General features: G+C 40.0%; 1 pseudogene across 1 annotated transcript in view; it reads right to left on the reverse strand.

The window, feature by feature from the left end:
- LOC307175455 (cytochrome P450 2C18-like) overlaps positions 1-18,225 on the reverse strand; it is a 42,166-nt pseudogene extending 23,941 nt beyond the window's left edge. The window contains exons 1-6 of the transcript in view: positions 18,213-18,225; positions 15,178-15,367; positions 8,265-8,429; positions 7,943-8,091; positions 3,261-3,422; positions 591-766 (exon numbers count right to left, since the gene is read on the reverse strand). The product of the transcript in view is annotated as a cytochrome P450 2C18-like (transcript). The remainder of the gene's footprint in view (positions 1-590; positions 767-3,260; positions 3,423-7,942; positions 8,092-8,264; positions 8,430-15,177; positions 15,368-18,212) is intronic.
- Positions 18,226-24,573: the final 6,348 nt, after the last annotated feature.

A 24,573-nucleotide genomic window follows, 5' to 3' on the forward strand; every position in this document is an offset into this window, starting at 1 on the left:
ATTCACGTTTACAGTTACTTGACAGACACCAACCTCCCACTCCACATCTGTCCAAATTTATTTTTGGTTACACTCGTTTAAGGCTTCTCTCTTCCATCCATCTAGTCTCTTTACCACAACACACCTCTGAACCTCTCATGACACCATTCTACCAACCTGAAATTCCCTCCCCTATGACTTATTGCAAATATTTGAAGATCTACATCAAACCTCAGGACATTCAGGAAGCCCACCCAGGCTAAGCCCTTCCTTCTCACTCTCCCACATGCTGTGTGAAATGATCACATCCACCTTCCTTTTATGGCTCAGTATTTTGTATTTCTCATTTGTTTGTATTTCCATTTCACCCGAGACATATGTTCTCCTTCTCCTCAGGTAGCCTATTAGTACCTAACGAACAGGGTCCATGTATTGTTATTTAACAATTCAATTTTAAATCTCCTTTGATGCTCAATCCAGATCCATGCACACATAAGTGCTGGTCAAGCATTTCGTCCGTAACCATTTAAATATCCCTAATAAGTACAGAACTAGTCAATGAACCAAAAAATTCAGGCAAACAGACAACCAATCTGTCGTTAATATTTTACCTGTTCCATTTTGATCGAGAAACAATCAATGAAGTCCCGAGGATTGTTAATGTCCAGAGATGCTTGGTGTTCTTTTATTTCTCTAAAACATAGCTTTTTACATAAGCAAACATTTTAAGTACTTTGTTATGACTCCCTGGGAGATAGTCCATGAGAGCAGGGAAATTATTGCAGACCTTAAAGATTTTAAAAATATATTTATTAAACTAAAACACATATTGAAGACATATCTATCATATGCCAAGCCCTGGTTAAAAACTGAAGCGAATATAATATGGTCTCTTTCTTCAGGAGGAGCATTTTATAGTGTACATGTAAAATAATTCTTCATGCTGCTAGAGTATTTAAGGGAGAAAACTCTGACCAGATGATGAAAGTTGATACCAATTTCCTATACTCATACATCAACCTTATGATATTAAAGCATATTTATATCAATTCTCTCACTTTTTAAATTAATTCTTCCTTATAACGTTGAAACACAGAATAAGATGAATTACTATGATTCACATTTTGTAGAAGAGGGCAGAGGTTAAGGAATTTTGCGTAACCTGATACTGAGCACAAACCCACTCCCTGCTATTTCTACTACTATCAAGCAGCCTCAGAAATAGAATTGCTATATTATAACCCAGAGGGGTGCAAAAATGGCATGAAACCCACCTCAGCATTTTAGGGATAAAGCAGCTGTGCACCAGAGCAGGTAAGTGCCTTTTCTAATATCATGTGATTTTATTTAGGCAGAGGACAGGACATATCAGCTCAGCACAGGGCAAAACTGTGGTGTCTGTTTATGATTCATACACCATAGAACCAATCATTTTGTCATCCCAAGCCCAATTACGCTGTCAGCTAGGATCCCAACTGAAGCAACGAACACCCCTGCCCTAGTCAGTGTTCCCTGGCAGCACCTCTGTTCATAAACATTGTCCCTCCTTGAAAGAGATATTCTCTTCCTTCCTAAATTAGGATATTTCTGCTAAGTAACGTGATGAAGAAATCACTGCATATTTGAGGATAAGCCTTGTGGGTAATGGAAACCTTTCAGCAAGGACCTGGATGTCCACTGAGTGCTATGGCCATCCTTTTGGGCAGTCACCAAAGTAGTTTATGGAAACTGGGCTTTGGGGGGTAGTGGAAAAACCACTGGCCAGGGAGCCAACAAGGCCTGAATTCCAGCTTTATACTCAGGCATTTCTTTTCTTCGTAAAATAAAGGCTCAGCCACCTTTCCCAGATGTTCACTCTATGACAGTAAGGTAGGACTGCTGTGTTCAAACACTCACTTACAGCATAACATCAGCAAAACTGATGCAGTAGACAGTTCTAAAGGCCTATCCCTCTACACAAATGTCAGAAAATCAAGCAGAAACTGTCAGAATCTACTTAAAAAATGGCAGCAGAGATCTGTGGCTTGTTTTTTCTTTTTCCTTTTTTTTTTTTTTTTTTTTGCCCTTGTCCCACTTCCATCCTCGGCTTGGCAGTGGTCTTAACAAGGGCAGCTTGTGGTGTGGGAGCCTGGTTCCTGGTTCCAGAGGGACCAGAGCAGACCTCAGTCACGAAGACTGTGTTTCTGTGGTTCTAACCTGTCTGGGGCCACCTGACAGACTGACACAGGCACTTGTTTTTGTTTCATCTAACCTAGAGTGGAAATGCAGCAGGGATGTCTCAAAAACCTTGCAAGATTAATGAACAGCCCACAGCCACCTGGGGCAAAATATTACAGTTAAGGCATACAACAGAGCATCAAACTCCAGGAAGAAAAGCTGCAGAGGGAGTGCCTTTGGGAAATTAGGACATTCAAAAGCACCCCTGTATACTGAAAAATTTAGAAAGCTACACACATGCACAGAGCCAATCTGGAAGAGTTATTTCCTTCCTCCCTCCCTCCCTCCCTCCCCCTTTCCTCTCTTCCTTTCTCTCTCTCTCTCTCCCCATCTCTTTCTCTTCATCTTTTTTTTCTTTTTGCCTCCTCACATTCAAAGATATCAATATCCGTAGACTCCAGATAGAGAACAAACTAGTGGTTATCAGAAGGGAGAGGGAAGGAGGGAGGGGCAGTATAGGGGTAGTGAGGGAAAAAGGGTTATTACAGGATTATATGAAATCATGTGTGTGAAACTTTTGAAAATTGTAAAGCAATACAGAATTTAAAGACCCTTTCATCCAATTTAAAAGAATGAAACAAAAAGAAAAGCAAAAGAAAGATCTATCACTCCTAAAAAAAAGGACATCTCTCTCCAAACACTAGCTGGACGTAAGCTAAAGGAACAGAGATTCCAGTGACCACACGAGGCAAAAAAAAAAAAAAAAAAATAGCTACAGCTTGTGGAAGGCAAAAAAAAAAAGAAAAGAAACAAACAAACAAAAAACTATAGGGACTTCCCTGGCAGTCCAGTGGTTAAGACTCCACGCTTCTACTGCAGGGGGAAGGGGCCTGATCCCTGGTCAGGAAATTAAGAAACAAAAGAAAACTGGAGCAAGCAAAAAAAAAAAAAAAAAAAAAAAACCAAAGGGAGGGGAGAATCTGATTCCCAGAGTTACCACGTTGTAATATCCAAAATGTCCAGTTTTCAAACACTCACTTCATGGCTTGGTCCATATAGAATTTTGGACTTGTCAGAGAAAAGAGCATAAACGATTTCTCAGGAAGAGAGGATCCTGACCTCACCTGGATCCATGGGGAGCGCATAAATCCTGAGGTTTTCATTAAAGTTTCCTAGCAAGTTAAGAAAATTCTGATCTGTATAATCAAAACGATTCTGGAAAATAATGGAGCAGATCACATTGCAGGGAGTACAGCCCAGGATGAAAGTGGGGTCACAGGGTGACCCTAAAGAATTGAAAAGATTTATAAAACACTATTAAGATATAAATATAAAACTCTGTTGTGGATAACAGATAATTTTAGAATCTCTGAAGCAATATCTACCTAGAAATTTCCCTATCAGCAAACATTTAAGCATGCTTAAAATCAACACATCACTGTTCCCTTAAACATGAATTGACAAAATGGATTAAAGACCAAATGTAAGGCCAGACACTATAAAACTCTTAGAGGAAAACAGGCAGAACACTCTATGACATAAATCACAGCAAGATCCTTTTTGACCCACCTCCTAGAGAAATGGAAATAAAAACAAATAAACAAATGGGACCTAATGAAACTTAAAAGCTTTTGCACAGCAAAGGAAACCATAAACAAGACGAAAAGACAACCCTCAGAATGGGAGAAAATATTTGCAAATGAAGCAACTGACAAAGGATTCATCTCCAAAACATACAAGCAACTCATGCAGCTCAATATCAAAAAAACAAACAACCCAATCCAAAAATGGGCAGAAGACCTAAACAGACATTTCTCCAAAGAAGACATACAGATTGGCAACAAACACATGAAAGAATGTTCAACATCGTTAATCATTAGAGAAATACAAATCAAAACTACAATGAGATATCATCTCACACCGGTCAGAATGGCCATCATCAAAAAATCTACAAACAATAAATGCTGGAGAGGGTGTGGAGAAAAGGGAACCCTCTTGAACTGTTGGTGGGAATGTAAACTGATACAGCCACTATGGAGAACAGTATGGAGGTTCCTTAAAAAACTAAAAATAGAACTACCATACGACCCAGCAATCCCACTACTGGGCATATACCCTGAGAAAACCATCATTCAAAAAGAGTCATGTGGGGCTTCCCTGGTGGCACAGCAGCTAAGAATCCGCCTGCCAATGCAGGGGACACGGGTTCGAGTCCTGGTCTAGGAAGATCCCACATGCCGTGGAGCAACTAAGCCCATGTGCTACAACTACTGAGCCTGTGCTCTAGAACCCGTGAGCCACAACTGCGGAGCCCATGTGTCACAACTACTGAGCCTGCACGCCTAGAGCCCGTGCTCCACAACAAGAGAAGCCACCGCACTCAGAAGCCCGCGCACCGCAACCAAGAGTAGCCCCCGCTTGCCGCAACTAGAGAAAGCCCGCGCGCAGCAACGAAGATCCAACGCAGCCAAAAATAAAAATAAAATAAAATTTAAAAAAAGTCATGTACCACAATGTTCACTGCAGCTCTATTTACAATAGCCAGGACATGGAAGCAACCTAAGTGTCCATCGACAGATGAATGGATAAAGAAGATGTGGCACATATATACAATGGAATATTACTCAGCCATAAAAAGAAACGAAATTGAGTTATTTGTAGTGAGGTGGATGGACCCAGAGTCTGTAATACAGAGTGAAGTAAGTCAGAAAGAGAAAAACAAATACCATATGCCAACACATATATATGGAATCTAAAAAAAAAGAAAAAGAAAAAAAATGGTCAGAAGAACCTAGGGACAAGACAGGAATAAAGATGCAGACCTACTAGAGAATGGACTTGAGGATACAGGGAGGGGGAAGGGTAAGCTGGGACAAAGTGAGAGAGTGACATGGACATATATACACTACCAAATATGAAATAAATAGCTAGTGGGAAGCAGCCATATAGCAAAGGGAGATCAGCTCCGTGGTTTGTGACCACCTAGAGGGGTGGGATAGGGAGGGTGGGAGGGAGGGAGACGCAAGAGGGAAGAGATATGGGAACATATGTATATGTATAACTGATTCACTTTGTTATAAAGCAGAAACTAACACACCATTGTAAAGCAATTATACTCCAATAAAGATGTTAAAGAAAACCAAACATGAACTGACCATTCCATCCTAGTTTGTTTAATAATAGTTCTCCAAATACTCCATTTACATCACTGCGTTAAGTCAAGGTGCTGGTTATTTTGTAGAGCGAAAGAAGAGAAAAAATTTTAAGGGTCAGTTTTTTAAGACAATAATTCAGGTTATCTATCAGTGCAAAATCACGTCTGTCTGGTAAACTTGTAGACAATTAAGCACTGACGTAGGAAGGAAGCAATAGTTAGGAACCTGGAAACGTTTTATATATAGTGAATAGCTGAAGGAACAACTTGTACAATCAGGAAAGGAAAAGATTAAAGAGAGAAAGATTATGGAAAAAGTCAGGTGTTTGATGGTACAAAGAAAAAAAAGCAAAAGCTGTCCATGTTGTACGAGAAGAAAACTAACACAAATGAACATGAATTGTAAGATAGATTTGTTTGCCGAAAATAAAAATAGGTAAGAATTCTGCATTTCAAACAAATCACAGGGCAAACAAGAAAGATTAAATTGAGAAATGGAGTCCTTTTGTTTCTTTATTGCAGTATGCAGAGCAGGTGTGGGGAGGAACATCCTGCTCTAAGATATAGAGTCCCTCATCACCAATCAGGCCTCACATTTAATTTATTTGGACAGAACACGCCCTCTTGTGGAATTCTGGGATGTTGCTACATATAGCCATCAACGGAATACCATATGTTGTTACAAATTTTTTAATTTGAATTTAGATGAAGTCCATCATTTTACAGACAAATAAATTAAAGCAGAGGAAAAGTAGTTTTCTTTTTTAGTGGTTAATATTTACATGAAATTGCTATAATCGGATGATCGATAAACTTTATATGCAAAAAACCCAAATCACATCATACATGTAATTAAGGGTGACTTGAATCAAAGTGTTGTGATGAAATGATAGGGAATTAAGTAATAGGAACCTATTTAGTTAACTGCTCGTATGCCAGGCTCCTTTTCAGCTGAACCAAGTCATGGTTCTTAGTGTCATGCCAAGACACTAAGCTTGCAGAAAAACTTTTACTTTAGAAGGTAGGGGATAATTTGAGAAGACCTTAAGGTTTCTGTGTGTGTGACAGCTAAAATCTGGTTTTTAATCTTTCCTTTCACTTGAGAGAGAGACTTACAAAGCAGGGTAATTTGGAATTCAGACGGAAAATAAGATCCATCTTAACAAGCACTTCATAGGTCAGTACAGCTGACAGTAAGGGGTAAAATATTACCAAAGTACCAAAATTGGTAAAAAATTACCAATTACCATCCAATTGTTTTAAAATGTACTTGGGTTTTACTTTTATTCAGATGGTAAGGCCAACACATCAGGAGATGATAAGATAGTTTATTACTCATACTTCCCAAGAAGAGGGGGCACCCTACACAAGGCCACATGGGGAAGCACTGAGGTCAGTCAGGAGGCAGAAGGAACAAGGGGAGAGCATGGGCCAAAGCCTTTACTGGGGTTTTCACGGAAGAAATGAGCAAGGCTGGGTAGGTATGCTCAGTAAGTTTAAGACTGGATAGTTTGGGTAATTTCAGAGGGCTCTAGGCCCCAGGGGTGGTCCCTAGCTGTCCTGTAACTGGCCCTGGGTTGATTTAGGGCAGGGAGAATATTGGCTTGGCGTGTGAGGGTTTCATAAAGGAGGTTTCCTGGGGGTATCGGCTTTGGATAGGCTGGTTTGAAAATCAAAGGAGTGCTCACACACAAGATGCGATGCTCTATCTCAGAATTAGCTAACCCTGGGAGAGGCAGTTGCTCCCTGGGTCTGCAAGTCCCCCAAAATGTCAAAGTATCATAAAGTAGAGAAAAGAAAAAACATGATTATTATATCAATAATGGGGGAGGGAAGTATAAAGAAAGCTGAAAACAGAAGAAACTAATAGGGAAGGCAGGGTAATGAGTTATTAATAATAGTTGAAATCTGTTTAAATAGATCATTTTATAACCTGGTATTTGTGTAATGTTCAGGATTAAGCCACAGTATCTATTTCTTAAAATATATAAAACAACACTAAATAGGGAGCAACATTAAGTAAATGAAGCTGCTAATTTTAAAACAGTTATTTATAAGGAAATCACAATTGATGAGGTCTGCACTAAGGGATGCCTAAGCAATTAAAACCATAGACAATTATCATTACTGGCCAGAACAGTAGGCAATGGGTCTCAGAAGAAACCCTCAGACATGTGCCTGAGGCGACCATACAAATATAGGCCAGTTAAGTGAAAGCACATGTCATTTGTTTCACGCTCCATAAGGGTGTGATGAGGTCATTCCCACCATGTCCACTTGATGAAATGTTCTAGAATATATAACCCACATTTACACTATGGGAAAAATCATTATTCTCTAATGCCAGAAAAAAACGAGACTCAAAACCTTCCACCTTCATGACCTAATGATTTGAAAACAAAAAGTTCAGGACAGGATAGGATTAAATGACCTTTAATCCACACTATATGCACCACAGTGGGTGTACACACACAACAAGCACAGATACACAAAAGCCCTCTAGGCTCTCTCCTCTCTCTCCCCGCTCCACAGGAGGGCTGACAACCATGACCCATATGAAAGATGTGGCTGTCCCTGAAATGTTTCCTAGGATGTCACTGGAGAAGACAGCAGTCTGTTAAGGTGAGAGTGACAGAGCATAGCATCACCCACCACTGGTTTCTCTCAACTCCTCCACAAGGCAGTGGGTTTCCTCTTGAACTCGGTCCTCAATGCTCTTCTTCCCCACCCCGAATTCCACAGTGTCATGAGGGAGATGCGCCAGATCTCCTTCTATCTCTTTCCATTGCTAAAGAGGATTCCTACCAGGAGGAGGAAACAGAAACTCGGAGGGAGGCCCTAGGGAAGGAGGAGTGAGCTGACACTTGGCAGCCTGGCAGATGGACCCAGCTCTGCTGGGGGGCTCTTCAAATTCCTCTTTTCCATCCTCCCCACCCTCACTACCAATGCGGAAGATGCGCACACGCACACCTACCATGTCCTTTATTAACTCTGTGAGACACAGGGAGACTGCCTCTTCCAGAAAACTCTTCTCACAGATCAATCAAGGCTTCTTTCACTGCTTTGTAACCATGCAACACTATGGTGGGCTTCAAGCCAAAATACCCAGTGAACACAGGGCCATCCACTTTTTTGAGAGCTGGAAAATGTATATTAGCAAAAGAAGTCACAATTTGGTCTATTTTGCTCATGATTAAGATTGTTATCAACATCATGTTGTTGATGTTTTATTCTGCCACACATAACTTCAAAGATTTCTGGATCTTATATATGTATGATGATAATTCAACATCCATTCATGATTAAAAAAAAAACTCTCACCAAAGTGGTTGTAGAGGGAACATATCTCAACATAATAAAGCAGAAGACCTAAATAGACATTTCTCCAAAGACAACATACAGATGGCCAACAGGCATATAAAAAGCTGCTCAACATCACTACCTATTAGACAAATGCAAATCAAAACCACGATGAGGTACCACTTCACACCAGTCAAAACGGTTATCAACAAAAGTCTACAAATAATAAATGCTGAAGAGGGTGTGCAGAAAAGGGAACCCTCCTACACTGGCTGCAGGAATATAAATTGGTGCAGCCACTATGGAGAACAGTAGCGACTCCTTTAAAAACTAAAAATAGAGTTACTATATGATCCAGCAATTCCATTCCTGGGTATTTACCCAGAAAAAAACAAAAACTCTAATTCGAAAAGATAATGCACCCCAGTGTTCACAGCAGCACCATTTACAATAGCCAAGTCATGGAAGCAACCCAAGTGCCCATCAACAGACAACTGGCTTAAAAAGATGTGGTGTATTTATACAATGGAATATTACTCAGCCATTAAAAAAAGACCAATAAAAAAATAAATATATATTTTTAAAAAGTGAAATGTTGCCATTTGTAGCAACCTGGATGGGCCTAGAGGATAATATGCTTAGTGAAATAAGTCAGATAAAGAAAAATACTACATCATATCACTTATATGTCAACTCTAAAAAATAATACAGGGCCTCCCTGGTGGCGCAGTGGTTGAGAGCTCGCCTGCTGATGCAGGGGACACGGGTTCGTGCCCCGATCCAGGAAGATCCCACATGCCGCGGAGCGGCTGGGCCCGTGAGCCATGGCCGCTGAGCCTGCGCGTCCGGAGCCTGTGCTCCGCAACGGGAGAGGCCACAACAGTGAGAGGCCCGCATACCACCAATAATAATAATTAATAATAATGAATTTATATACAAAAGAGAAAAAGACTCACAGACACAGAAAACAACTGTACGGTTACTAAGGTGGGGGGGAACAAATTAGGGGTATGGGATTAACAGATACAAACTAATATACATAAACTAGATAAGCAACAAGGATTTACTGTATAGCACGGGGAATTATACTCACTTTCTTGTACTAGGTCACCAGGAAGGAAGATGGCGGCACCCAAATCGCGGTACACTTCCCGAGGTGGTGGTTTGGTACCACAGGCGGGTCAAGAGTCTTCCCCTGGTACTGCGTGAGGCCAACTCGGGCGCTCGGGGGTTGCTGGAGGTGCCGAAGGCTCCGGGTCTGTTCAAGGAGTTCTTCCCAGAGAGGGGCACGAAGACAGGGCTCCCAGAGCTCTTGGACGGTGGTATGGCGGGCAACTTTCCCCAGACCATCTACTGCACCTTCGACCCCATGACTCGCTTCCTTTGTGGCATCTGCTGGCACTGTTGGGCCTGTTTCACTTCCACCGATAGGGCCACAAAGCGAGCGCGTCGGTGGGAGGTGCGAGCGCGTCGGTGGGAGGTGCCACCGCGCGCCTGGGAGACGGCAGTGCCGGTACCTGCGCGCACAAGGACCTGGACGCAAAGCACGTGCAAAACAACGTGCGCGCCCTACGCCGGGCGCTCTAGGCTGCTGATCACCAGCAGCTGCTCACTAACTGGCTGACGCGGGACAGCTGCGCGGTGCTGGACAGCTCGGCGTGGTATCAGAAGCAGCACCTGGTGGACTTCTTAGCGGCAGCGGGCGGCCACTTCCGCGCGGCCACGCTGCTGAACCGGCCCAGCGTGCACACTCGGTGAAGACCCAGGTGGCGTGAGTTTGGCCGAGTTTTTATACCAGGTGAACCCTGGAATAAGCGTCCTGGATAATACATGCTGCAAAGCAAACGCCGTTTCAGACGGTCCTGGAGGGTATCGGATGATAACGGAAGGCGGAGTCAGTATAAATCACAAGCAAGTAACGGATCCTGAGAGTGTTTTAGTTGTTGGACAACATATTCTCAAAAATGGACTTTCGTTACTTAAAATAGGAAAAAGGAATTTCTACATTATAAAATGGCTTCAGCTATGATGAAAAATCCTTCTGGTGGTTCAAATTTATCCATCATTCATTCTCAAGACATACGAACGTATAATCTTCGCTTATGCAAATCAAACAACAGAGAATGGAGTATACTCCAGGCCTCACAGCGTGAGTGATTTCATTATTTATATAAGTTGGTTCTGTTTGTGTAATAGTGGGATATTTCATTTCCTGGTCCTTAAACATTAAGGGCTACCACAGAAAGGCATGATTTCCGGGGTTAATCTCTTTTCATAATTATTCTCCATGAAAAACTAAGTGCTATCTTTCCTATCCTGTCCTTCTTGTTCTTTTGAAGACAAGGAATAACAATGAAAAACAGGTAGTATAAGAAATTTTAAGGGGGGGACTTCCCTGGCGGTCCAGTGGTTGAGGCTCCGTGCTTACCCTGCAGGGGACACGGGTTCCATCCCTGGTTGGGGAACTAAGATCCCACATGCCAAGCAGCGTGGCCAAAAAAAAAACAAAAGAAATTGTGGGTACTTTTATATCAGGTGAATATCTCACTGGATTTTTTTGTTGTTAAGGAAGCTAGTACAGTTCTCCTTTGAAAAGGAGAAAAGTTAGAGGAAGCCATATTTGACATTAGAAATTACGGTAGAAAGTTTCCTTTGGAAAAAAAAAAAGAACAAAAATCAGTACTTGACTTTTCAGGAAGTTTCTAATTCAGTTTTCCAGTCCCTTGCCTGTGTTCCATAGAATTAAATTTACTCACAGCCTTGTTTATTTGTTTTTTTTTACTTAGTAAAAAAGGTATCAATGTTTTATAAATTTATAGGCTTTTAGTTTTTAAAGTTTCAAATTCTGCCCCCAGGCAGATTGCAACTTGAGATGAACTGAAAAGTTAAGTAACCAACAAGATAAAATAGAGGATAATCATATGAGTATATCAAAAGATAAAAGGGATAAAGAAATTTCAGGTCAAATTTAAAGTATTTGGAATCAAGACTTAGTTAAATTAAGCTCTACATTCACTAGGCAATTTGATCCTCCAGAAATGTTTCTAAAACCTGAAAAATCAAGGTGATAGCACCCCTGTTTCCCCTGAGGATCAAGTGAAACACGAACACAAAATGGTTTACAATCAGATTTGTTCTAGAAAATCTTACAGGCAGCAAAGCATGGCTTTAGAGTTCAAATTCTAGCCATTTACTACCTGGGGATTACTTGGAGCAAGTCACTATCTTCATATGCAAAAATGGAGATGTAATAATGCTCGAGTCAATTAGGAAAAATCTAACAGGGAAAAAAAGCCATAAAACTTTTGTACAGTGTAAGCTGTATTGCTATGTTCCAAAGTAGATTTAAATGTTAGAAAGCCATAGTTTATCCAAACCTTCGTCTGGGAGTAAAGTTAGGAAGAATTCATTTATTGACAAACTTTAGTGTCACTTCATAGCAGCAATTTTATTTACACAGTAACAATGAACATACAGGTATCCATTATAAATGTCAGAGATCATCGCTACATTTCAAAACTTCACTCAGTTTGAGGGCCAACAAAAGAAGTTTTTCTCTTTCCATACCTATCTTGCCTCTGTTTTTCTTTGTACAAGGTGTGTAGTACTAGCAAGCGCATTACTGTAGCAGGTCACATTTTCAATTTGAAATTTGATGTGCTGGGGAAAGGTGCATGACGAGGTGTTTTCCCCCTTACAAATTCAAAAAGCTAGAATAGAATGGTCATCATCTGACCTACCTGAAATAAGTAAGTCACGGATTGCTATGATTTCAAAATTGATGTCTAATGATGGCAGAGTAACTTTAAAGTGTGCTAACAAACATCTTGGAAGCCTGTATTCTACGAAGATGGTACTACTAACAGATTCAAACTAGTACCGTATCATATCAGACCGAAACTGGTTCTTTATGTTTGAGATGAGTTGCTGAGCCTATTGTTTCTTAGTAAATGGGTACCATTAGCTAAAGGTAATGGACATATCCATATTGTTCCTGCCAGTAGTCCTTCATAAATGTCATGACTTTAAAAATTTTAGTATCTACAATATATAATTGATCTTCAAATTTATAATGTAATTCATATCAAGAACCACCTGGAGAATTTTAGTAAAATGTTTATGTTCTAAACCTCACTCCCAACACCCTGAAAGCCTTTAAGAGTATGTGTGTGTGTCCAGATGTTTTTCTTTAAATAACAAAGCTCCACATTATTTTCATTTAAAAAATATCTTGTGATAACATATAATGGAATATAATCTGCAAAAACAAACTGAATCACTATGCTGTACACCTGAAACTAACGCAATATTGTAAATCAACTATACTTCAATAAAAATGTTTTAAAAGACTAACTATGATGGTGATTATTATATCACTTCTGATGTGCCGGGCCATGGCCTGGGTACTTGGTACTCAGATTATTACTAATCATCATATCAAAACTTTGAGCTAGATTTATTTACCCTGTTTTATAGATAAAGAGATTAAGGTTCAAAGGCTGTCCTGTTTATTTCCAGTGTCTCACAGTTAATAAATAGAAGACCCCAATTTTTTTTATTGAAGTATAGTTGATTTACTTCAACTATAATGGTGTGCCAATCTCTGCTGTACAGTACAGTGACTCAGTTTTACACATATATACTTTTTTTAAATATTCTTTTCCATTATGGTTTATCCCAGGAGATTGGATATAGTTCCCTGTGCTATATGGTAGGACCTTGTTATATATCCATTCTAAATGTAATAGTTTGCATCTACCAACCCCAAACTCCCAGTCCATCCCTCTCCCTCCCCCCAGCTCCCCCTTGGCAACCACAAGGCTGATCTCTGTGCCTGTGAGTCTGTTTCCGTTTTCTAGATAGGTTCATTTGTGCCATTTTAGATTCCACAAATAAGTGATAACATATGGTGTTTGTCTTTCTCTTTCTGACTTACTTCACTTAGTATGATAATCTCTAGTTGCATCCATGTTACTGCAAATGGCATTATTTTGTTCTTTTTTATGGCTGAGTAGTATTCCATTATATATATGTACCACATCTTTATCCATTCATCTGTTGATGGACATTTAGGTTGTTTCCATGTTTTGGCTATTGTGAATAGTGCTGCTGTGAACATAGGGGTGCATGTATCTTTTTGAACTATAGTTTTGTCTGGGTATATGCCCAGGAATGGGATTGCTGGATCATATGGTAATTCTATTTCTAGTTTTCTGAGGAACTTCCATACTGTTTTCCTTAGTAGCTGCACCAACTTACATTCCTACCAACAGTGTAGGAGGGTTCTCTCTTCTCCACACCCTCTCCAGCATTTGTTATTTGTAGACTTTTTAATGATGGCCGTTCTGACCGATGTGAGGTGGTACCTCATTGTAGTTTTTATTTGCACTTCTCTAATAATTGGTGATGTTAAGCATCTTTTCATGTGCCTACTGGCCATCTGTGTGTCTTTGGAGAATGTTTATTAAGGAGAAGACCCAAATTTCAACACAGCTTAGTTGACCTCTGATGCCTAAGAAACTTATCAGTCCCCAATGCCTACCTTGGAACCAATATCCAGTTGACTGCTTCAGAATCACCTGTAAAGCTCATCCCATGGGAATTCTGACTCAGTAGTGATAAATACTAGAAATCTATATTTTTTAAAACCACCCTAGATGATTCAAATGCCCAGCCCAGTTTAAGATCCGCTAGTATTACTAACAGAAAGAGAGCAAGCATCACAAAGGCAGTGCCAGGACATGCAGCAGCTCATGGAAGAACAGTTTCTTCCATCCTGCATCATTCTTGGCCACAGACAGCAGCTTTGTGCAGAATCCAAGAGGATTTTATTACTACCCAGCTGGCTCTGACTCATTACTTTTTTCTTTCATTCACTCATACTTGTCCTGCTCCCAAGCTATTTCCTTAACATCAGGCATAATTTGCTTCTTCACAGAAGTTCAATTTTCATAGCTATTCTGAACAAAACACAGTTTATATAATAGATGACTTCTTGAATGAAATCTCTAATCACAAAACATTTCCCTTACCATTTACCTTCAGCCAAGAATCATAGCAAATGGTGGTGAAACAAAGGGAAGAAACACTTCAGTCTTTTGTCACGTTATTATTTTGATTCAACCATACAAAGCCCTAAATGTTTCTCTACTCACAAAATGCATTCCACTGTTATTGACAATGACAGACCAAAAGTAATACTCCAAGCGAGTGTTTGCCTTAAATAATATCTTTTAATAATTTTTATTTTAATATATTGTAATGTATTTTAATATATTTTAATGAAGATATTTTATTTAAAAGTAGATGTTCATGGGCTTCCCTGGTGGCGCAGTGGTTGAGAGTCTGCCTGCCGATGTAGGGCACATGGGTTCGTGCCGCGGTCTGGGAAGATCCCACATGCCGCAGAGCGGCTGGGCCCGTGAGCCACGGCCGCTGAGCCTGTGCATCCGGAGACTGTGCTCCGGAACGGGAGAGGCCACAACAGTGAGAGGCCCGCGTACCGCAAAAAAAAAAAAAAAAAAAAAAAAAAAGTAGATGTTCGTTTACTTTCCCTTTGCAAGCCACTGGATGAACATAAAACCTACTTACATTGATTAAGGATTTGCTGATGTCCTTAACGTCTAACTGTAGGATATTTCCAAGAATTGGGAGAGGAGTGGGGCCAGTCGGGAGCTGCCCTTTCCCAGAGCTCTGTTTCCAGAGAGGAGAAGCAGACAGGAGAGAGAGAGACACAGAGGACCAGGACCACAGCCGGATCCACTGGAACCTTCTCTTCTTACTCAGACAGCTGTGAACCTGAAATCTAAAGCTTTTATAACAGTCCCTGCTAATTCAGCTTGTGCCTCTGACTCATAAATTGAACAATCAGCTAGGTCTACTTTAATTTCTCTTTTGAAGGAACTTTAGCCTTGTGATAATTAAAATATGGTGTTCTTTGCTCTTGCCCTTTTTTTCAATGCCCCACCTGGGCATTCCAGTTTAAGAGGTCTGGGGTGGAGCCCAGGTACTGGTAATTTTTTTTAAACACTCCAGGTGGTTGACAACCAGTGAAGTAAATGATATGATCAAAAAGTTGCTCAACATTCTGGATTCTCAGATTAGTAACCAGTTAAGAATTTATGACTTTGAGGACTTTATGACCTTGTATGTTAAAAAAAAAAAAGTATATCCTTTAATGCTTTATCAAACACTAATATACTTTGTCCTTGAAAATGAAAGCCTTTTGAGATATTTTAGAGTACCATACTAACATTATAGCTTCCCAAACATAAACCAGCTAACATAACTCATACATTTTGAAGGTCCAAACATGTATCAAGGAAATAGCTAAGTAAATTTACACACATTTTACCATTAAACTCTCCCCCTCCCCTCAGAAAAAACACTAGAAGAAGAAATTTTTAATTTTTATTTTTCAGATGGGGAAAGGGAAATTCAGAGAACAGGAGGTCCGGCCAGTGTCACACAGCTAATAAATGACAAAACTGGGATTTGAAATAATATCCTCTAATGCCCATTGTGGTACACTGTGGCTTACACCACAGCTGCCTCAAGAACAATTTTAGGAAAACAAAACCAAACCCCCAAAACATTAGTTTCTCTGAACATACACCCCGTGAATGTCTACAGAATAACAAGTTTCACACTAAATAGATGTTCGTTACTTGACTGCAAGGATAAAACGGTCGTGGGTTCTCAGGACGTAAAAGATAGGGATTCTCCCCCTCCATCACTGCAGAGGTGAAACTGGCTCAGGTAACTAATGGAAGGGCTAATCTCAGGGGGCAGAGCTTGAGAAACCATGACTTCCCCCACCTCCCAGTCACCTCCAGATACATCTGCTTTGGTTGCTTTCTTTGTTCTGTCATTGTCAGAAATAATGGAATGAAGTATGCACAGCAAGGAAGGGAGATTTTGACAAAACAAAAGGTGTGGATTCAGTGGAAGATGGAAGACAGGGACTTCACTGAACAGACTCATGGCCCAGAACCAATGCAACATGCAGACCTGAACAGGAAACAGCACTTAGTGGTCATGAGGATCTAAATGTCACTGGAATTATATACATTACTAGATCACTAATAGTAATGCTTATACAAAGACATATTCTATAAAGATATCATCATATGTAGTTTTTTATTGAAGTATAGTTGATGTACAATATTATATGTTAAGTATAAAATACAGTGATTCACAATTTTTAAAGGTTATACTCCATTTATAGTTACTATAAAATATTGGCTGTATTCCCTGTGTTGTACAGTATATCCTTGTAGCTTATTTTATACATAATAGTTTGTACCTCTTAATCCTGTACCTTTATATTACCTTACTCCTTCCCCCTTCCCTCTCCACTGGTAACCACTAGTTTGTTCTCTATGTTTGTGAATCTGTTTCTCTTTTGTTATATTCACTAGTACAGGAGTATGTACTTTTCCAGTGGAGTTTTAAGCTGTACTTGAGGGAAGCTTCTACGGAGTCCACAGAGTGCACTGGACATCCTCAGGGAGAAGAAAAATAGCCACCCTATAAGCAGTTCTTATATTTTCCTATCAAGTGTTCCGATTTTCAGAGCTCTAAAATACTTTATGCTAAAACTTCTTATTTTTGTTGCTCTGCCTTCTTTGTATTTCCTTTTCAATTTCTAGCTTTTTAAGCTACATTATTCATTGTTTGATTCATTTTCACATGTTTGTCCTAAGTGTTCAGAAGTATTATATGGTATGAATTTTCTTCATTGAATAATATTATCTCTATTCTACGTATTGTTGGTATATCTGTTGTTAGGATTTTAAAAGTATTGTGGAATATTGTTTTTGGTGCCTTCTTTGATCCAAAGATTGTTTTTCTTGGCCACGTGGCTTGTGAGACCTTAGTTCCCCGACCAGGGATTGAACCCAGGTCCACAGCAGTGGAAGCGCAGAGTTTTAACCACTGGATCAGGGAAGTCCCTGATCCAAAGATTACTTAGGAGAGTTCTGAAATCTCCAAGCAGTTGTTTCATTTACTTCACACTTTGTTTTTAATTATCCTGAAATTGGATTACAGGAAATCCATTACACTATTTAATTTTTTTTAAGCTGAGGATCTTTTATAGGACTATAGTCCTTTTGGACTCTAGTCTTTTATAGTCCAAAATGGTGAATTTTCATTAACATTACATGGTCATCTGTTATTAACATTTGTTTGACATTTTTAATTGTATCACTCCTTCTTTCTACATCGACCAGAGTTTTAACTGCCTGATGGGTCAGCAGAACATGAGGTATGAATCTCCAGTGATGGCAAAGGATGGCTTTCTCCTTCCTGCATTCATTCAAATGCTCATTCATGTATTCCTCTCACAAAAATGCATGGAGTACTGGGCCCCTAATCCCAGTCAGGCCCTGCCCTGAGCACTGAGGACATAGGAGCAAGTGAACACAATTGCTAAAGAAGGGGTGTGACCCCACATTGGCAATGGGAGGAAGATCTTTCCAGGCTGAGGGTACAGCATGCCTAGAGGATTGGATGGGCCTGCTGGGGCCACAGAGGGAGAAGTGTAAGTAGAGAAAAGAAAATGTCAAGGGCAGGGTGGAGGGTGTGTGAGTTTTCATTGCTTTGGTACTGCTCACTCAACCTTCTGCAGGCATGGTCTGCCCAGTTACCTGTCACAGGAGTGATTCTGGGCAGAACCCAGCTCGGTGATCTCCACAATGTGGTGTGGTCCAGCTGGCCATGGGAGTAGCTGTATAGGGGACTCTGCTTCAGGCGCCACTGTGGAGGAACCACATCCTAGTAGGAATGTGGACCTGGAGCAATTGTGGCAAATGCTGAAGAGTTTCCTGGCAGAATGCACTGACAGTGAGACACCCAGGCTCGCTGTCCCTGGATATCAGTGGGAGACGGTGGAGTGTGCTGGGATGGGTCAGGTGTTCATAGCTCTCGAGTTTAGGCAGAATTTTTCAGGTAGTCAAAGAACGGCTTTCTCTACAGGGAAACAAGGAATCTGCCAGTCAGCAGTTCAGCACAAGCTGTAGCAAAATTTAATGCTCCTGACAAGTTTCATCCTGTGAAGGAAGAGGATGCAAATGCAGAAAAGTCTGGTGACCTGGACTTGTTCAACCCTATGATGAGGAACATCATATGTGTTGTAATAAAACATGGGGGGAAAGAAAATCCTCACTATTCACACCAAGAATGGTTGATATCTGTTCCTGAGGGAAAAAAAAAAAAGATCTAGCCTCTGGGAGATGAAACCAATTCTATCAAAAAAAGTGGAAAAAGCTAAATCACAATTAAAACTACTGTGGGCGACTGCGAAAAAGGCTCAAGGTCTCCACTGTGAGCCTGAGTGTAGAGTCCAGTCATGTCTCTGCGGGATGCTCCAAAGTCAAATGCATATTCAAACATTGAAAATAGCAAGAACGATCTATCCTACACCAACATGGCTAAAAGAGAGAAGGAAAAGCCCACCTGACAGATCCTCATGGAGGCGTCCAGACTGAAGAATCTTCAGTCAAATGGGCAGATCAACATCCTAAGGACGGAGGAAACGAAATGACTGAGCTTCAACAGAGACAAGAAGAGCAACTTAGAATGACCTGTCATGGCAGACCGTAACTTGGCAGCAAGAAATGGGAAGTTCTGAAGCAAATGACCTAATGATGCATGAAAATGATGAGCTCAAGACCTACAGGAAACAATTCAAAGATCTCAAAAAAAAGCTGGCAAGAATCGTTTCTTCTTCACAGAGGCAGCCTGTCCGTGGAACTAAAACCTCAGGAGAGTTTTGGAGGGAACTGAATGAAACTTCATCATCTGCAGAGAAGAGGTTGCAAACCTGAGACAAAGAAAAACCCTGTGATTAAACTTGAGCTCCTAGAAGTGGTTCCTTGGACATCTGATGATCCCAAAGGAGCATTTGGCAAGGACCATTTGCTCCCCAATCTCTGTGCATGGGTGCTGCTTCCCTTTCCTCAGACCCTCCCCGAGTGCCAGGCTGACCTCCCCCTGCAGCTCCGTTCCCCAGCCCATGTTTACTGTGAGTCTAAGGGGAGAGCTCCTGGCAAGAGGATATTCACCACCACCCCAGGAAGCCTACAGACACCCCTCTGAATCATATCCTACCAAGGGGTTTCTGTCTGCCTTTTTGTCCACCATGGCCTGGCTTTTTTCCCTGGACACTGCCATTCTGAAATTTGAAGTGTGTTACCTGTGGCCTCCCTCATGACATGAGTCGTAAAAATCCTAATACACTGGTAGACTTTTATGTCACTGAGTTTCTTATTTTCCTGAAAATATTTTGGAACTATGCGTGTATCTAGTTTTAGAATACAAAGCTCACTTTTGGCAAGTGGTTTTACTTTCTTTCATCCTGATACTAATGTATCAAGATCGATTCAGTTTAAGTCATTCCCATTATATCGTACATCTAGAAATAACAAGCAGTAGATATTTCTTTGATGAGTCAGTTCATTTTTGTTTAAACAATACAATATCTGTGAGCAGTTTAATCCACAAAGACACGAAATTAAAAAATACGTTTCTCTGTTAATGTTTCTATCTACCAGTGTTACAAGAAAGAGCTGAAAATTGCTTCTTGGTTTCAGTAAATTATGGTTGAATTTTTAAATGACTAGTGTGTGGTGACTGAGTGGAGAGGGCAGTCTGTGGAGTGGGAGCCCAGCAGGACTGGACCCATCCATGTCGAGTGCCCTCTGGCTGTGGGGAGCTCTGGAAGGGACTGCATTAATTGTAGATGTTCATGAAGAGGGAGGTAGCCTCAGGCTATCACTTCCTGCCTCTGCCCCAACTCAATTATACTGGAAAGATGGACCTATCCCAATATAATTCCCTCTTCAAAATGGTGTCTTTAGGCTTCACGTGCTGATGTCCTCAGTGGGATCTTGCCCCAAGAGCTTGGGTGGGGGCCTTGGTACTGGAGGACGTGGTATGGAGGCAGCTCTGCCCAGTAGCAGGGCTGACACAGAGTCAGGTGTATCCCCAGGACTGGCACGTGGACGGGTATGGAAGCAGAGCACACAACTGAAGTCTCAGATATTTGGGCAAAGTGTCTTGAGTCTCAGGCCCAGGCCAGTCCCATGCTACAATCAACAGCCCTGAGTCTGGTCCAGAGCCACAGACACTGCAATATAACCTTTAAAATAAAACACAAATTTTAAGTCCACTCTTGTTAACTAAGTAAAAAAGATAAAACAAAAATTCACCTCAATAGATTTGGGGAAATTTGGAAGAAAATCATTACCATCATTATGGAAAAAACCCCCAGCAAAATCGGAATAGAGGGAAAGCTCCTCCATTGATAAAGTACATCTGTAAGGAGTCTTGAGTTAGCACCGTCTTTATCAGTGAAACATGGAAACATTTCCCCACACTAGGGAGAACAAGGCAAGCACTCATCACCTCTACTCAACGTTAGATAGTGGATTTAGTAAGAGAAGTATGGCAAAAAAAAAAAAAAAAAAAAGAAAACAGAAAAGAACATTGAAAAAGAAGAAGTAAAATTTTCCTTCTTCACAAAAGATATGAATTTATAGGTAGAAAACCTGAATTTGTTTGTAAAAACTACTTACATTAAAGTGTACCTGATTTTTCCCTCCTAATAAACACTTTACTTGTTTCACTAAAACAATTAAAATAAAAATAAAAAAATAAAACGTACCTGGGATTTGTTTTAATCAGGTATGGTAAGACACGCAGACACAGAAATGGCTGTCATGAAGGAAGAAATTGTTGCCCACAGCTCGCTAGATACAGGAGGCACAGCACACCAGGTGGGGCCACATGTGGACGCTCCCTGGTTGGTCAGGAGGCAGAAGGGGGGTGAAGGGAAAGCATGGGCGAAAGCCTTTATCCTGGTTTTAGTGGGAAGGAATGAGCGAGACAGGGTAGGTATGATTAGTAAGCTTAAGATTAGCTGTTTGAATAATTTCAGCAGGCTCCAGGGTGTAGGTACTGCCCCTTGCTGCCATGAAACTGGCAAACTATGTTATTACACACAGGTATATGAATTTCAAGGAAGGGAAAAATTAATCTATAGAAATAGAAAAGTATTGTTTTAGGACAATTATGGACATTGATGGACTGGATCGGACATAAGGGGAGTTACAGGGGTAATGATAATGTTCTATATTTTGATCGAATCGTTGTTACATGGGTGTTAGCATTGATCAAAACTCATCAAATTGTACAGTTAAGATATGTACAATTCCCTGTTGCTAAATTTCACCTCAATAAAAAAGAAATTATGTTTCTATATTGTATTTTTTAGGTATGTTGACATACAACATTATATTAGTTTTCGCTGTACAACATAATGATTTGGTATTTGTATGTATTGCAAAATGATCACAACAATAAGTCTAGTTAACATCCGTCCCCATACATAGTTACAGAATTTTTTTCCCCATAATGAAAACTTAAAGACTTACTCTCTTAGCAGCTTTCAGATATGCAATACAGTATTATTATTATTTTAAAAAATAATTTTATTTTTGGCTGCGTTGGGTCTTCGTTGCTGCGTGTGGGCTTTCTCTAGCTGCGGCGAGTGGGGGCTTCTCTTGTTGCGGAGCACGGGCTCTAGGCGCGCAGGCCTCAGTAGCGGTAGAGCACGGGCTTAGTTTCTCCGCGGCATGTATAGTCACCATGCTGTACAGTACATCCCCATGACTTTGTTATTTTATAACTTAAGCTTTGTACTCTTTGACCACTTCACACATTTTGCCCTACCTGAGCCCCCACCTCTGGTAACCACCAAACTGTTCTCTGTATCCAGGAGTTTAGTTGTTTGGGGTTTTTTTGTTGTTTTCTGTTTTAGATTCCACATATAAATGAGATTATATGGCACTTGTCCTTCTCTGACTTATTTCACTTAGCATAATACCCTCAGGGTCCATCCATGTTGTTGCAAATGGCAAGATTTCATTCTTTTTTTATGGCCAAATACTAATCTCTTGCATACATAGACCACATTTTCTTTATCCATTCATCCTTAAGTGGACATTTAGGTTGTTTCCATATCTTGGCTATTGTAAATAATGCTGCAGTGAACATGGACATTCAATAAATGTCATAGAATTTCAGCCCTTGTGGGGAACTGCTTGGTTATTCCATAAAAAGGCCTTAGATCAATGTTATAAACTCCTTACTAGCCACAGAAATCTTGTTTTTAAATTTTTAACATCAATAATTTTAGAAGGGGTGTGTCCTCACCACTTTATATGAGGCCCCAATATTTCCAATTGTCTTCATTCATTCTCTTTACTCTCCTAGTTCCTGTCTTGATCACTAACCTAATCAGAGACACCCCTTGGTAGATGCCTGGCTCATTTATGTAAAAATTTATGTAGAATGGAAAGGATTCAGTATAGGAAGCCAAGAGATCTTGGTTCTGAGTCTGGCTTCTGCCCTGTCATCTTTGGGAAGATTGCTTTCTTCTCTAGCTTTAGTTTCCTTATCAGTAAAATGAAGCCAGGAGACTTCTTGTTCTCTAGGGTCCCTGAACAGAGGAATAATATGTAACAGAACTCTGGAAGGAATTTTGGTACTCAGTAACCATATGATCAGGGTTTTAAACACTTTTTTTTTTTTTACTATCACTTTCAGTAAGAAACATATTGACATGACAAGAAAATGCACACACACAACCACATACAAATGAACTGAAAAAATTTAAAAATGAATGAATGAATAAATGAATACATAAGCACACTACTTGGTTCAAGTAGGTAAGTGCTGTTCTAATTTTGTGGAGGTATAGATATATACACAAATCATTCCTAGACAATATGCATTAAAAGCCTTACATATATTTACAACTCCAGATTTAACAAAATTGGTTGAACAAATTAACACACACACAGTGCTAGGTAAATGGGTAAATGTTGTTAAAATGGGCAAATCATTCCTAGACAATATTTATCAAAAGCCTAGAAAATGTTCACACCTTCAGACTTATAGAAATGTATCCCAAGAAGCAAATCAGAGACTTACAAAGACCTATATAGGAGACAGCGCTATATATCCAACACTTATCCAATAACAGACGATTACTTTAAAAAAATAATGATCCATGTATATTGTAAAATAATTTAGTATGTACTCAATAATATTCTTGGAAAATAATTATAGATATAAATTGTAAATCTTATATTCTTACCAGGAAAAACAATTTGCTAGGTTTTATATACAATGTGATCCTGAGAGTGTAAATATGTGTGTGCTTTTAATTGTGCACATAGAAAGAGATAAGGAACATGATTTCTGTGTTTTCCAAATTTTCTGAAATTGTTACTTTTATAATTAGAAAAAGAAGATTCTACTTTAAAACATAAAGAAATAACTTAGAAATCTCCCTTGCTGTTACAGATACAGGAGTTAGTGAATTGTTGTTCTTTCCCTTTTTCAGCAGGCAAAATAAAATAAGTAAAATGGAAACCTTAACCTTGTAAAATATAAAGACTGAAATAGAACCGGGAAGGTCAGTTTTAATTGGGGAAATTATGCCACCTTGTGGTCTTTTCGTATATTGCCACATATAACCATTTTTAGTACAAATTTCAGGGCGAAACTCTGAGATTGTCCGCCAGCTTGCACGTTGAGAGATCCTCTTTCAATTTCATGGCACGTCCTTGTGGCAAATAAGAGTTTGTTTATGGAATGAGATGGTCATAATCAAAAACAAGTTTGTATTTACTAGGCCACTACTATCAATAACAGGAAATCTTTGAGTTAGCTAATCCCTAAATAAAGTTCCTTCTCAACTGAAACACTGTGATTCTAAGTCTGCAGCGGAATTTTTATATTCTTTGGAAAGACTGGAGCCACCAAGGAAACTTTTTCCATTCATTGTCAAGTGAAAGATGAAAGGGCTCACGGACACGTCAGAAGCCACACTGATCGGTGGAGCCATTCAGTGGCTGAGCTGGAGGCCTAAACACAGAGTTAACAGGTTATGCAAGCTCCAAGGCAACTTATTT

This window comes from Stenella coeruleoalba (genome assembly GCF_951394435.1).
Source record: "Stenella coeruleoalba genome assembly, chromosome: 16".
In the NCBI taxonomy this organism is placed as follows: domain Eukaryota; kingdom Metazoa; phylum Chordata; class Mammalia; order Artiodactyla; family Delphinidae; genus Stenella; species Stenella coeruleoalba.